The following is a 12,759-nucleotide window of genomic DNA, read 5'->3' as shown; positions in this document are numbered from 1 at the left end:
GGCTTAGTAAAGTGTCAGAAGCCGCAGCCGGAGGCCGCTAACATTCCTCAGGTGCCTCCTCCTCTGTCTGTATGAGGAGTAGGGGTATAACTACAGCCGGGAGGGGAACCTGCCGCCCCCCCAGCAGTACTACAACTCCCATCATGCCCAAGGCAACAGCTAGGGGCATGGAGGTTTCCCATCCCTGACAACCAGCGATGGGACCCCTCACCCTGACAACCAGCGATGGGACCCCTCACCCTGACAACCAGCGATGGGACCCCTCACCCTGACAACCAGCGATGGGACCCCTCACCCTGACAACCAGTTACATCAATCAATTTGGTTTCAGTAGAAAATTGTTAAATAAAATACATTTTGGAGGAAAAAACCATAGAATGTGGACTCTCACAATCAGCCGTCCCCTGACTTTACCAGTTGGGAAAATCCCTTTAAGACCATAAAAGTCACGCCAAAGGTTATTTACCAAGTCCGTCGCTGCCGTTCATTTGCTATAGAAGCTTTCCCCAATATGTGTATGGTTTTGGTTGTTGTAAAACTACAACTCCCAGCATGCCCCACAGAACGGGACATATGGCGGCTGGAAACAATGGCTGCCCGTAGCAACTGATCATCACTAAACGATCTTCAGGAATGGTTGCTAGGGGCAACAGTTTTTATTTTTTAGTTATAAAACATTTTATGTGACACCAGGACTGTTTTTTTTTTTTTTTTTGTAAAATAAATTTGAGCAGAGGCTTGTCTGTCTAATATATATATATATATATATATATATATATATATATATACATACATATATCCCACTGGTGAGGTGATATACAGTATATATATATATATATATCCCACTGGTGAGGTGATATACAGTATATATATATATCCCACTGGTGAGGTGATATACAGTATATATATATATCCCACTGGTGAGGTGATATACAGTATATATATATATCCCACTGGTGAGGTGATATACAGTATATATATATATCCCACTGGTGAGGTGATATACAGTATATATATATATCCCACTGGTGAGGTGATATACAGTATATATATATATATATATATATATATATATATATATATATATATATATCTCCCACTAGTGAGGTGTATAGCGGCTTCTGTCAGGGCAGGGATGATATACAGTATACATAAACATATATCACACCGACCCCGGGCGCGGATCCTGCAGACCCGGTGACTAGGCCGGCCGTGCGCGCCCCCGCGCCCTTTCCCCCGCGCGCTCCCGCTGGCTTCCTTAGCTGACGTCGTGGCGGGCGCGCGCCTTGTGCCTGCGCACACGGGAAGAACGAGAGAAAGAGTAGCAGGAGGGAGGGGGACGTAGTAACTGCAAACGTGCGGCGGCCGGGGGAGAAAGTGAACCGGAGCGGTACCGCAGAGAGGACGGCGGGCAGGACCCATGAGGCGGCAGGAAGCCGCGGCGGAGGGCAGATAAAGCGGCTGGATGTGAGCTGGCGCTACCGGTAAGAGAGGAGGGGTCTCCGGTATAACGGTAACGTATGTGGGATGGACAGCGAGCAGACCCCGCCCCCTATTACCGGGTGTCATGGTGCAGTTCTCTCTGTGGTCCGCAGTCCCCCTCCTGCTGTCACTACTGTCACTGAGCTGCCAACTGGTCAGACCCTGGTGCCATGTCATGTCCTGCCTGCTGCTAGAGGAGGCGCTGGTGCCATGTCATGTCCTGCCTGCTGCTAGAGGAGGCGCTGGTGCCATGTCATGTCCTGCCTGCTGCTAGAGGAGGAAGCGCTGGTGCCATGTCCTGTCCTGCCTGCTGCTAGAGGAGGCGCTGGTGTCATGTCCTGCCTGCTGCTAGAGGAGGCGCTGGTGCGATGTCTTGTCCTGCCTGCTGCTAGAGGAGGCGCTGGTGCCATGTCATGTCCTGCCTGCTGCTAGAGGAGGCGCTGGTGCCATGTCTTGTCCTGCCTGCTGCTAGAGGAGGCGCTGGTGCCATGTCATGTCCTGCTGCTAGAGGAGGCGCTGGTGCCATGTCATGTCCTGCCTGCTGCTAGAGGAGGCGCTGGTGCCATGTCATGTCCTGCCTGCTGCTAGAGGAGGCGCTGGTGCCATGTCCTGTCCTGCCTGCTGCTAGAGGAGGCGCTGGTGCCATGTCATGTCCTGCCTGCTGCTAGAGGAGGCGCTGGTGCCATGTCATGTCCTGCCTGCTGCTAGAGGAGGCGCTGGTGCCATGTCATGTCCTGCCTGCTGCTAGAGGAGGCGCTGGTGCCATGTCATGTCCTGCCTGCTGCTAGAGGAGGCGCTGGTGCCATGTCCTGTCCTGCCTGCTGCTAGAGGAGGCGCTGGTGCCATGTCCTGCCTGCTGCTAGAGGAGGCGCTGGTGTCATGTCATGTCCCGCCTGCTGCTAGAGGAGGCGCTGGTGTCATGTCATGTCCTGCCTGCTGCTAGAGGAGGCGCTGGTGTCATGTCCTGCCTGCTGCTAGAGGAGGCGCTGGTGCCATGTCCTGCTGCTAGAGGAGGCGCTGGAGCCATGTCATGTCCTGCCTGCTGCTAGAGGAGGCGCTGGTGTCATGTCCTGCCTGCTGCTAGAGGAGGCGCTGGTGCCATGTCCTGCCTGCTGCTAGAGGAGGCACTGGTGCCATGTCCTGCCTGCTGCTAGAGGAGGCGCTGGTGCCATGTCATGTCCTGCCTGCTGCTAGAGGAGGCGCTGGTGCCATGTCATGTCCTGCTGCTAGAGGAGGCGCTGGTGTCATGTCATGTCCTGCCTGCTGCTAGAGGAGGCGCTGGTGTCATGTCCTGCCTGCTGCTAGAGGAGGCGCTGGTGCCATGTCCTGCCTGCTGCTAGAGGAGGCGCTGGTGCCATGTCATGTCCTGCCTGCTGCTAGAGGAGGCGCTGGTGTCATGTCCTGCCTGCTGCTAGAGGAGGCGCTGGTGCCATGTCCTGTCCTGCCTGCTGCTAGAGGAGGCGCTGGTGCCATGTCCTGCCTGCTGCTAGAGGAGGCGCTGGTGCCATGTCCTGCCTGCTGCTAGAGGAGGCGCTGGTGCCATGTCCTGCCTGCTGCTAGAGGAGGCGCTGGTGCCATGTCCTGCCTGCTGCTAGAGGAGGCGCTGGTGTCATGTCATGTCCTGCCTGCTGCTAGAGGAGGCGCTGGTGCCATGTCATGTCCTGCTGCTAGAGGAGGCGCTGGTGCCATGTCCTGCCTGCTGCTAGAGGAGGCGCTGGTGTCATGTCCTGCCTGCTGCTAGAGGAGGCGCTGGTGTCATGTCCTGCCTGCTGCTAGAGGAGGCGCTGGTGTCATGTCCTGCCTGCTGCTAGAGGAGGCGCTGGTGTCATGTCCTGCCTGCTGCTAGAGGAGGCGCTGGTGCCATGTCATGTCCTGCCTGCTGCTAGAGGAGGCGCTGGTGTCATGTCCTGCCTGCTGCTAGAGGAGGCGCTGGTGCCATGTCCTGCCTGCTGCTAGAGGAGGCGCTGGTGTCATGTCCTGCCTGCTGCTAGAGGAGGCGCTGGTGCCATGTCATGTCCTGCTGCTAGAGGAGGCGCTGGTGCCATGTCATGTCCTGCCTGCTGCTAGAGGAGGCGCTGGTGCCATGTCATGTCCTGCCTGCTGCTAGAGGAGGGGCTGGTGCCATGTCATGTCCTGCCTGCTGCTAGAGGAGGCGCTGGTGTCATGTCATGTCCTGCCTGCTGCTAGAGGAGGCGCTGGTGCCATGTCATGTCCTGTCTGCTGCTAGAGGAGGCGCTGGTGCCATGTCCTGCCTGCTGCTAGAGGAGGCGCTGGTGCCATGTCATGTCCTGCCTGCTGCTAGAGGAGGCACTGGTGCCATGTCATGTCCTGCCTGCTGCTAGAGGAGGCACTGGTGCCATGTCATGTCCTGCCTGCTGCTAGAGGAGGCGCTGGTGTCATGTCATGTCCTGCCTGCTGCTAGAGGAGGCGCTGGTGCCATGTCATGCCCTGCCTGCTGCTAGAGGAGGCGCTGGTGTCATGTCATGTCCTGCCTGCTGCTAGAGGAGGCGCTGGTGCCATGTCATGTCCTGCCTGCTGCTAGAAGAGGCGCTGGTGCCATGTCATGTCCTGCCTGCTGCTAGAGGAGGCGCTGGTGCCATGTCATGTCTTGCCTGCTGCTAGAGGAGGCGCTGGTGCCATGTCATGCCCTGCCTGCTGCTAGAGGAGGCGCTGGTGTCATGTCATGTCCTGCCTGCTGCTAGAGGAGGCGCTGGTGCCATGTCATGTCCTGCCTGCTGCTAGAAGAGGCGCTGGTGCCATGTCATGTCCTGCCTGCTGCTAGAGGAGGCGCTGGTGCCATGTCATGTCCTGCCTGCTGCTAGAGGAGGCGCTGGTGTCATGTCCTGCCTGCTGCTAGAGGAGGCGCTGGTGCCATGTCATGTCCTGCCTGCTGCTAGAGGAGGCGCTGGTGCCATGTCATGTCCTGCCTGCTGCTAGAAGAGGCGCTGGTGCCATGTCATGTCCTGCCTGCTGCTAGAGGAGGCGCTGGTGCCATGTCATGTCTTGCCTGCTGCTAGACGAGGCGCTGGTGCCATGTCATGTCCTGCCTGCTGCTAGACGAGGCGCTGGTGCCATGTCATGTCCTGCCTGCTGCTAGAGGAGGTGCTGGTGCCATGTCATGTCCTGCCTGCTGCTAGAGGAGGCGCTGGTGCCATGTCATGTCCTGCCTGCTGCTAGAGGAGGCGCTGGTGTCATGTCATGTCCTGCTAGAGGAGGCGCTGGTGTCATGTCATGTCCTGCTACTAGAGGAGGCGCCGGTGCCATGTCATGTCCTGCTGCTAGAGGAGGCGCTGGTGCCAGGTCATGTCCTGCCTGCTGCTAGAGGAGGCGCTGGTGCCATGTCCTGCCTGCTGATAGAGGATGCGCTGGTGCCATGTCCTGCCTGCTGCTAGAGGAGGCGTTGGTGCCATGTCATGTCCTTCTGCTAGAGGAGGCGCTGGTGCCATGTCATGTCCTGCTAGAGGAGGCGCTGGTGTCATGTCCTGCCTGCTGCTAGCGGAGGCGCTGGTGTCATGTCATGTCCTGCTAGAGGAGGCGCTGGTGCCATGTCATGTCCTGCTAGAGGAGGCGCTGGTGTCATGTCATGTCCTGCTAGAGGAGGCGCTGATGTCATGTCCTGCCTGCTGCTAGAGGAGGCGCTGATGTCATGTCCTGCCTGCTGCTAGCGGAGGCGCTGGTGTCATGTCCTGCCTGCTGCTAGCGGAGGCGCTGGTGTCATGTCCTGCCCTCAATATGACCCTGATTTCCATTGGCCGTTATTATTGGGGCGTATTATGGATCTGGTTGATAGGTAGCTGGCAGCGCCAGTATATAGAATCCCTTATAACCTGCAGAATTTGTCATCAGTTTTGTTATGTTTGTTGTGACATTGCAGGCGGCGTTCGGGCAGTCACAGCGCCCCCTGACACCTGGCTCCACAGTCATCCAGCCCGCACGCTGCCCCCGAACGCTGTGTGTTAGTGTGCGGTGTGTGTAATATTATTGTGTGTAGTGTGCGGTGTGTGTAATATTATTGTATATAGTGTGCTGTGTGTGTGTAATATTATTGTGTATAGTGTGTGTGTGAAATATTATTGTGTATAGTGTGCGGTGTGTGTGTGTAATATTATTGTGTATAGTGTGCTGTGTGTGTGTAATATTATTGTGTATAGTGTGCTGTGTGTGTGTAATATTATTGTGTATAGTGTGCGGTGTGTATAATATTATTCTGTATAGTGTGCAGTGTGTGTGTAATATTATTGTGTGTAGTGTGCGGTGTGTGTAATATCATTGTGTATAGTGTGTGGTGTGTGTAATATTATTGTGTATAGTGTGCGGTGTGTGTAATATTATTGTGTATAGTGTGCGGTGTGTGTGTGTAATATTATTGTGTATAGTGTGCGGTGTGTGTGTAATATTATTGTGTATAGTGTGCGGTGTGTGTAATATTATTGTGTATAGTGTGCGGTGTGTGTGTAATATTATTGTGTATAGTGTGCGGTGTGTGTGTAATATTATTGTGTATAGTGTGCGGTGTGTGTGTAATATTATTGTGTATAGTGTGCGGTGTGTGTGTGTAATATTATTGTGTATAGTGTGCGGTGTGTGTGTGTGTAATATTATTGTGTATAGTGTGCGGTGTGTGTGTGTAATATTATTGTGTATAGTGTGCGGTGTGTGTGTGTGTGTAATATTATTGTGTATAGTGTGCGGTGTGTGTGTGTAATATTATTGTGTATAGTGTGCGGTGTGTGTGTGTAATAATATTGTGTATAGTGTGCGGTGTGTGTAATATTATTGTATATAGTGTGCTGTGTGTGTGTAATATTATTGTGTATAGTGTGCGGTGTGTGTGTGAAATATTATTGTGTATAGTGTGCTGTGTGTGTGTAATATTATTGTGTATAGTGTGCGGTGTGTGTAATATTATTGTGTATAGTGTGCGGTGTGTGTAATATTATTGTGTATAGTGTGCGGTGTGTGTGTAATATTATTGTGTATAGTGTGCGGTGTGTGTGTAATATTATTGTGTATAGTGTGCGGTGTGTGTGTGTAATATTATTGTGTATAGTGTGCGGTGTGTGTGTGTGTAATATTATTGTGTATAGTGTGCGGTGTGTGTGTGTGTAATATTATTGTGTATAGTGTGCGGTGTGTGTGTGTAATATTATTGTGTATAGTGTGCGGTGTGTGTGTGTGTGTAATATTATTGTGTATAGTGTGCGGTGTGTGTGTGTAATAATATTGTGTATAGTGTGCGGTGTGTGTAATATTATTGTGTGTAGTGTGCGGTGTGTGTAATATTATTGTTTATAGTGTGCGGTGTGTGTGTGTGTGTATTATTGTGTATAGTGTGCGGTGTGTGTAATATTATTGTGTGTGTGTGTAATATTATTGTGTATAGTGTGCGGTGTGTGTGTAATATTGTGTGTAGTGTGCGGTGTGTGTGTGTAATATTATTGTGTGTAGTGTGCGGTGTGTGTAATATTATTGTGTATAGTGTGCGGTGTGTGTAATATTATTGTGTATAGTGTGCGGTGTGTGTGTAATATTGTGTGTAGTGTGCGGTGTGTGTGTGTAATATTATTGTGTGTAGTGTGCGGTGTGTGTGTAATATTATTGTGTGTAGTGTGCGGTGTGTGTAATATTATTGTGTATAGTGTGCGGTGTGTGTAATATTATTGTGTATAGTTTGTGGTGTGTGTGTAATATTATTGTGTATAGTGTGCGGTTGGTGTAATATTATTGTGTGTGTGTGTAATATTATTGTGTATAGTGTGCGGTGTGTGTAATATTATTGTGTATAGTGTGCGGTGTGTGTAATATTATTGTGTATAGTGTGCGGTGTGTGTGTAATATTATTATTGTGTATAGTGTGCGGTGTGTGTAATATTATTGTGTGTGTGTAATATTATTGTGTAAAGTGTGTGTGTGTAATATTATTGTGTATAGTGTGCGGTGTGTGTGTGTGTGTAATATTATTGTGTATAGTTTGCGGTGTGTGTGTGTAATATTGTGTGTAGTGTACGGTGTGTATAATATTGTTTATAGTGTGCGTTGTGTGTAATATTATTGTATATAGTGTGCGGTGTGTGTAATATTATTGTGTGTAGTGTGCGGTGTGTGTAATATTATTGTGTGTAGTGTGTGTAATATTATTGTATATAGTGTGCGGTGTGTGTAATATTATTGTGTGTAGTGTGCGGTGTGTGTAATATTATTGTGTATAGTGTGCGGTGTGTGTAATATTATTGTCTGCGGTGTGTGTAATATTATTGTGTATAGTGTGCGGTGTGTATAATATTGTTTATAGTGTGCGGTGTGTGTGTGTGTAATATTATTGTGTATAGTGTGCGGTGTGTATAATATTGTTTATAGTGTGCGGTGTGTGTGTGTAATATTATTGTGTATAGTGTGCGGTGTGTGTGTGTAATATTATTGTGTATAGTGTGCGGTGTGTGTAATATTATTGTGTATAGTTTGCGGTGTGTGTGTGTAATATTATTGTGTATAGTGTGCGGTGTGTATAATATTTATAGTGTGCGGTGTGTGTGTGTAATATTATTGTGTATAGTGTGCGGTGTGTATAATATTATTGTGTGTAGTGTGCGGTGTGTATAATATTATTGTGTGTAGTGTGCGGTGTGTATAATATTGTTTATAGTGTGCGGTGTGTGTGTAATATTATTGTGTATAGTGTGCGGTGTGTGTGTAATATTATTGTGTATAGTGTGCGGTGTGTGTGTAATATTATTGTGTATAGTGTGCGGTGTGTGTAATATCATTGTGTATAGTGTGCGGTGTGTGTAATATTATTGTGTATAGTGTGCGGTGTGTGTGTGTAATATTATTGTGTATAGTGTGCGGTGTGTGTGTGTAATATTATTGTGTATAGTGTGCGGTGTGTGTGTGTAATATTATTGTGTATAGTGTGCGGTGTGTGTGTGTGTGTAATATTATTGTGTGTAGTGTGCGGTGTGTATAATATTGTTTATAGTGTGCGGTGTGTGTGTAATATTATTGTGTATAGTGTGCGGTATGTGTAATATTATTGTGTATAGTTTGCGGTGTGTGTGTAATATTATTGTGTATAGTTTGCGGTGTGTGTGTGTAATATTGTGTATAGTGTGCGGTGTGTGTGTGTAATATTGTGTATAGTGGGCGGTGTGTGTGTGTGTAATATTATTGTGTATAGTGTGCGGTGTGTGTGTGTGTAATAATATTGTGTATAGTGTGCGGTGTGTGTGTGTAATATTATTATGTATAGTGTGCGGTGTGTGTGTAATATTATTGTGTATAGTGTGCGGTGTGTGTAATATTATTGTGTATAGTGTGCGGTGTGTGTGTAATATTATTGTGTATAGTGTGCGGTGACTGTGTGTGTAATATTATTGTGTATAGTGTGCGGTGTGTGTGTGTGTAATATTGTGTATAGTGTGCGGTGTGTGTGTGTGTAATATTATTGTGTATAGTGTGCGGTGTGTGTGTGTGTGTAATATTGTGTATAGTGTGCGTTGTGTGTAATATTGTGTATAGTGTGTGTGTAATACTATTGTGTATAGTGTGCGTTGTATGTGTGTAATATTATTGTGTATAGTGTGCGTTGTGTGTAATATTGTGTATAGTTTGCGGTGTAATATTATTGTGTATAGTGTGCGGTGTAATATTGTGTATAGTGTGCGGTGTAATATTGTGTATAGTGTGCGGTGTGTGTAATATTATTGTGTATAGTGTGCGGTGTTTGTAATATTATTGTGTATAGTGTGCGGTGTAATAATATTGTGTATAGTGTGTGTGTTTAATATTGTGTATAGTGTGCGGTATGTGTGTAATATTATTGTGTATAGTGTGCGTTGTGTGTAATATTGTGTATAGTGTGCGGTGTAATATTGTGTATAGTGTGCGATGTGTGTAATATTATTGTGTACAGTGTGCGGTGTGTGTATTATTGTGTATAGTGTGTGTGTGTAATATTGTGTATAGTGTGCGGTGTGTGTGTGTAATATTGTGTATAGTGTGCGGTGTGTGTAATATTGTGTATAGTGTGCGGTGTAATATTATTGTGTATGGTGTGCGGTGTAATATTATTGTGTATAGTGTGCGGTGTGTGTGTGTGTAATATTATTGTGTATAGTGTGCGGTGTGTGTGTAATATTATTGTGTATAGTGTGCGGTGTCTGTGTGTGTAATATTATTGTGTATAGTGTGCGGTGTGTGTAATATTATTGTGTATAGTGTGCGTTGTAATATTGTGTATAGTGTGCGGTGTGTGTGTGTAATATTATTGTGCATAGTGTGCGCTGTAATATTATTGTGTATAGTGTGCGGTGTGTGTATAATATTATTGTGTATAGTGTGCGGTGTAATATTGTGTATAGTGTGCGGTGTGTGTAATATTATTGTGTATAGTGTGTGTGTTTAATATTGTGTATAGTGTGCGGTGTGTGTGTGTAATATTATTGTGTATAGTGTGCGGTGTGTGTGTGTGTAATATTATTGTGTATAGTGTGCGGTGTGTGTGTGTAATATTATTGTGTAGAGTTTGCGGTGTGTTAGTGTAATATTATTGTGTATAGTGTGTGTGTGTGTAATATTGTGTATAGTGTGTGTGTGTGTGTAATATTGTGTATAGTGTGCGGTGTGTGTGTGTGTGTGTAATATTGTGTATAGTGTGCGGTGTGTGTGTGTAATATTGTGTATAGTGTGCGGTGTGTGTAATATTGTGTATAGTGTGCGGTGTAATATTATTGTGTATGGTGTGCGGTGTAATATTATTGTGTATAGTGTGCGGTGTGTGTGTGTAATATTATTGTGTATAGTGTGCGGTGTGTGTGTAATATTATTGTGTATAGTGTGCGGTGTAATATTATTGTGTATAGTGTGTGTGTTTAATATTGTGTATAGTGTGCGGTGTGTGTAATATTATTGTGTATAGTGTGCGGTGTGTTTGTGTAATATTATTGTGTATAGTGTGTGGTGTGTGTAATATTATTGTGTATAGTGTGCGGTGTGTGTGTGTGTAATATTATTGTGTATAGTGTGTGTGTAATATTATTGTGTATAGTGTGTGGTGTGTGTAATATTATTGTGTATAGTGGGCGGTGTGTGTGTAATATTATTGTGTATAGTGGGCGGTGTGTGTGTGTAATATTATTGTGTATAGTGTGCGGTGTGTGTGTAATATTATTGTGTGTAGTGTGCGGTGTGTGTAATATTATTGTGTATAGTGTGCGGTGTGTGTAATATTATTGTGTATAGTGTGCGGTTTGTGTGTGTAATATTATTGTGTATAGTGTGCGGTGTGTGTGTAATATTATTGTGTATAGTGTGCGGTGTGTGTAATATTATTGTGTATAGTGTGCGGTGTGTGTAATATTATAGTGTATAGTGTGCGGTGTCTGTGTGTGTAATATTGTGTATAGTGTGCGGTGTCTGTGTGTGTAATATTATTGTGTATAGTGTGCGGTGTGTGTAATATTATTGTGTATAGTGTGCGGTGTCTGTGTGTGTAATATTAGTGTAATTATTGTGTATGGTGTGTGTGTGTGTAATATTATTGTGTATAGTGTGCGGTGTGTGTGTGTAATATTATTGTGTATAGTGTGCGGTGTGTGTAATATTATTGTGTATAGTGTGCGGTGTGTGTAATATTATTGTGTATAGTGTGCGGTGTAATATTGTGTATAGTGTGCGGTGTGTGTGTAATATTATTGTGTATAGTGTGCGGTGTGTGTGTAATATTATTGTGTATAGTGTGCGGTGTCTGTGTAATATTGTGTATAGTGTGCGGTGTGTGTGTAATATTATTGTGTATAGTGTGCGGTGTGTGTGTAATATTATTGTGTATAGTGTGCGGTGTAATATTATTGTGTATAGTGTGTGTGTTTAATATTGTGTATAGTGTGTGTGTGTGTAATATTATTGTGTATAGTGTGCGGTGTGTGTAATATTATTGTGTGTAGTGTGCGGTGTGTGTAATATTATTGTGTGTAGTGTGCGGTGTGTGTAATATTATTGTGTGTAGTGTGCGGTGTGTGTAATCGTATTGTGTATAGTGTGCGGTGTCTGTGTGTGTAATATTATTGTGTATAGTGTGCGGTGACTGTGTGTGTAATATTATTGTGTATAGTGTGCGGTGTGTGTGTAATATTATTGTGTATAGTGTGCGGTGTGTGTAATATTATTGTGTATAGTGTGCGGTGTCTGTGTGTGTTATATTAGTGTAATTATTGTGTATAGTGTGTGTGTGTAATATTATTGTGTATAGTGTGCGGTGTGTGTAATATTATTGTGTATAGTGTGCGGTGTGTGTAATATTATTGTGTATAGTGTGCGGTGTGTGTAATATTATTGTGTATAGTGTGCGGTGTGTGTGTAATATTATTGTGTATAGTGTGCGGTGTGTGTGTAATATTATTGTGTATAGTGTGCGGTGTAATATTATTGTGTATAGTGTGTGTGTTTAATATTGTGTATAGTGTGCGGTGTGTTTGTGTAATATTATTGTGTATAGTGTGTGGTGTGTGTAATATTATTGTGTATAGTGTGCGGTGTCTGTGTGTGTAATATTAGTGTAATTATTGTGTATAGTGTGCGGTGTGTGTGTAATATTATTGTGTATAGTGTGCGGTGTGTGTGTGTAATATTATTGTGTATAGTGTGCGGTGTGTGTAATATTATTGTGTGTAGTGTGCGGTGTGTGTAATATTATTGTGTGTAGTGTGCGGTGTGTGTAATCGTATTGTGTATAGTGTGCGGTGTCTGTGTGTGTAATATTATTGTGTATAGTGTGCGGTGACTGTGTGTGTAATATTATTGTGTATAGTGTGCGGTGTGTGTGTGTAATATTATTGTGTATAGTGTGCGGTGTGTTTGTGTAATATTATTGTGTATAGTGTGTGGTGTGTGTAATATTATTGTGTATAGTGTGCGGTGTCTGTGTGTGTAATATTAGTGTAATTATTGTGTATAGTGTGTGTGTGTGTAATATTATTGTGTATAGTGTGCGGTGTGTGTAATATTATTGTGTGTAGTGTGCGGTGTGTGTAATATTATTGTGTGTAGTGTGCGGTGTGTGTAATATTATTGTGTGTAGTGTGCGGTGTGTGTAATCGTATTGTGTATAGTGTGCGGTGTCTGTGTGTGTAATATTATTGTGTATAGTGTGCGGTGACTGTGTGTGTAATATTATTGTGTATAGTGTGCGGTGTGTGTGTAATATTATTGTGTATAGTGTGCGGTGTCTGTGTGTGTTATATTAGTGTAATTATTGTGTATAGTGTGTGTGTAATATTATTG

General features: G+C 45.1%; 1 protein-coding gene across 3 annotated transcripts in view; it reads left to right on the top strand.

Moving 5' to 3' along the window:
* The first annotated feature begins 1,278 nt into the window (after positions 1 to 1,278).
* The window catches only part of RABGAP1L (RAB GTPase activating protein 1 like), a 233,521-nt gene continuing 222,040 nt past the window's right edge, over positions 1,279 to 12,759 (top strand). For 2 of the 3 annotated variants that reach the window (XM_069981650.1, XM_069981649.1), the window contains exon 1: positions 1,282 to 1,484. The gene's annotated coding sequence lies outside the window, so the exon portion shown is untranslated. Of the gene's footprint in view, positions 1,485 to 12,759 lie in introns of all 3 variants that reach the window. The other variant, XM_069981652.1, reaches the window with a different exon arrangement.

This window comes from Dendropsophus ebraccatus, chromosome 8 (genome assembly GCF_027789765.1).
Source record: "Dendropsophus ebraccatus isolate aDenEbr1 chromosome 8, aDenEbr1.pat, whole genome shotgun sequence".
NCBI classification, from domain to species: domain Eukaryota; kingdom Metazoa; phylum Chordata; class Amphibia; order Anura; family Hylidae; genus Dendropsophus; species Dendropsophus ebraccatus.
This window is presented reverse-complemented; position numbering and strand designations above follow the sequence as displayed.